The sequence below is a fragment of the Artemia sp. Qi Xiang Cuo genome, chromosome 1 (assembly GCF_049724085.1).
Source record: "Artemia sp. Qi Xiang Cuo chromosome 1, ASM4972408v1, whole genome shotgun sequence".
Classification (NCBI taxonomy): domain Eukaryota; kingdom Metazoa; phylum Arthropoda; class Branchiopoda; order Anostraca; family Artemiidae; genus Artemia; species Artemia sp. Qi Xiang Cuo.
Window position 1 is genome coordinate 82,358,795 of NC_142794.1, and position 3,106 is coordinate 82,361,900.

Genomic DNA, 3,106 nt, shown 5'->3' on the forward strand with positions numbered 1-3,106 from the left:
TTCGATACACGATGTAAAAATTTAATTCAAGAAATTATGAAAAAATTCTCAGCAAGTAACAATTTCTTTCTTGAAGTCATCTCGTGGATACACAATACGGAAATTTCAGTCAATAAATTATGAAAATATTTGTAAGTAAGTAGCAAACTCTTTATTGATTTCACCTCTTGAATAAACAGTACAGATACTTCATTCAAGAAATTATGAAAAAATCGCAAGTAAGTAACTTTTTTTTTCTCTTTATCACAAACAATTTTCACTTAGCTAAATGATGTAGAAATTTAATTCAAGAAATTATTAAAAAATTCTCAGTAAGTAACAATTTCATTCTTGAAGTCAACTCTTGGATATGCAATACGGAAATTTCATTCAAGAAATTATGAAAAAATTGTAAGTAAGTAGCAAATTCTTTTAACAAAAATCTAAGTGTTAGAGTGATAATATTCTTAATGGCTTGTTAGCTCAGTTGGTTAGAGCGTCATGCTAATAACGTGAAGGTCGAGGGTTCGATCCCCTCACGAGCCATAGTTTTGACCTTCGTATGGTAACTCCATAAGTTATTTTAGGGATATATTTTATATCAACATGCAAAGTCGACATAGCTTTATTTCATTTTTTAAGGTTCATTTAGACGAGGTTTAAGAAATTATCAAAAATTGTAAGTAAATAGCAAATTCTTTCTTGAATTCACCAGCTGGATAAACAAAAAGACATTTCGTTCAAGAAATTATGACAAAATTCTAAGTAAGTAACAAACTCTTTCTTGAAGTTTCCTCATGGATTTATTTCTTGAATTCACTTGTTGAATAAAAAAAAAGAAATTTCATTCAAGAAATTATGACAAAATTCTAAGTAAGTAACAAACTCTTTATTGTTTTCACGAGTTAGATATACGATGTAGAAATTAAATTCAAGCAATTATGAAAAAAAATTCTCAGTCTAAGTAGCAAATTCTTTCTTGAATTCACCTGTTGGATAAACAAAAAGATATTTCGTTCAAGAAATTATGACAAAATTCTAAGTAAGTAACAAACTCTTTATTGTTTTCACGAGTTAGATAAACGATGTAGAAATTAACTTCAAGAAGTTATGAAAAAATTCTCAGTAAGTAACCATTTCTTTCTTGAAGTCAACTGTTGGATACACAGTACGGAAATTTCATTCAAGAAATTATGAAAATATTTTTAAGTAAGTAACAAACTCTTTATTGATTCCACATCTTGGATATACAGTACAGATACTTCATTCAAGAAATTATGAAAAAATCGCAAGTAAGTAACTTTTTTTCTCTTTATCACAAACAATTTTCACTTAGCTACATGATGTAGAAATTTAATTCAAGAAATTATGAAAAAAATTCTCAGTAATCAACAATTTCTTTCTTGAAGTCAACTCTTAGATACACAATACGGAAATTTCATTCAAGAAATTATGAAGGTATTTGTAAGTAAGTAACAATCTCTTTATTGATTTCACCTCTTGAATATACAGTACAGATACTTCATTCAAGAAACGTGATTAAAAACGTTTTGTAACTAGATGCTATTTACATGCCTTTCCTTGGCACCTTTCCAAATGAGCGGGGATTCCCCACTGTTTCTTACACATTGCGAAAAGTGAGCAGTACGAAAACTCCACGTTTTCAACCAGACTGGTTTCTTAGACAACACACCCACAAAGATGACACACACACACACATAGAGACGAGACACGCACAGACACGAAACACAAACAGAGTCATAGTGAGAGAGATATCCAAAAAGTTGGGTTGATCTAGGTTCATTTAGAGTGGCGCGCCACTCCATGAGGTAACTTCAAGAAAAAGTTTGTTACTTACTTAGAATTTTGTCATAATTTCTTGAACAAAATGTCTTTTTGCTTATCCAGCTGGTGAATTCAAGAAAGAATTTGCTATTTACTTACAATTTTTGATAATTTCTTAAACCTCGTCTAAATGAACCTTAAAAATGAAATAAAGCTATGTCGACTTTGCATGTTGATATAAAATATATCCCTAAAATAACTTATGGAGTTACCATACGAAGGTCAAAACTATGGCTCGTGAGGGAGTCGAACCCTCGACCTTCACGTTATTAGCATGACGCTCTAACCAACTGAGCTAACAAGACATTAAGAATATTATCACTCTAACAGTTAGATTTTTGTTAAAAGAATTTGCTACTTACTTACAATTTTTTCATAATTTCTTGAATGAAATTTCCGTATTGCATATCCAAGAGTTGACTTCAAGAATGAAATTGTTACTTACTGAGAATTTTTTAATAATTTCTTGAATTAAATTTCTACATCATGTAGCTAAGTGAAAATTGTTTGTGATAAAGAGAAAAAAAAAAGTTACTTACTTACGATTTTTTCATAATTTCTTGAATGAAGTATCTGTACTGTATATCCAAGAGTTGAAATCAATAAAGAGTTTGCTACTTACTTACAAATATTTTCATAATTTATTGAATGAAATTTCCGTATTGTGTATCCACGAGATGACTTCAAGAAAGAAATTGTTACTTGCTGAGATTTTTTTCATAATTTCTTGAATTAAATTTTTACATCGTGTATCTAAGTATGAAATTGTGTATCCAAGAGTTTACTTCAAGAAAGAAATTGTTACTTACTGAGAATTTTTTAATAATTTCTTGAATTAAATTTCTACATCATGTAGCTAAGTGAAAATCGTTTGTGATAAAGAGAAAAAAAGTTACTTACTTGCGATTTTTTCATAATTTCTCGAATGAAGTATCTGTACTGTATATCAAAGAGGTTACATCAAGAACTAGTTTTTTACTTACTTACATATATTTTATTAATTAATTGAACTAATAATCCGTTCTGCTTATACAATAGGCGACTACAATAAATAACATGATACTTACTTATAATTTTTTAATAGTTTATTAAATTAAATATCTGCATAATGTTGATAAGTAAAAATGGTTTGTGATAATGAGATAAAAAGTTATATTTCAACTCATTCACACGGGTTTTTCCACATTTGAACCAGAGAATGGACCTAAGTTTCACATTTGAACGAGAGAATTGTATTTTGCATAATATGTAACTGTGACAAGCTAATCCAAGAGGTGAAATC

The 3,106-nt window shown here is 29.0% G+C and overlaps 1 non-coding gene across 1 annotated transcript; it reads left to right on the plus strand.

The window, feature by feature from the left end:
- The first annotated feature begins 451 nt into the window (after positions 1-451).
- TRNAI-AAU (transfer RNA isoleucine (anticodon AAU)) lies at positions 452-525 on the plus strand. Its single transcript has one exon. It is a non-coding gene; the product is annotated as a tRNA-Ile (tRNA).
- The last annotated feature ends 2,581 nt before the right edge of the window (positions 526-3,106 follow it).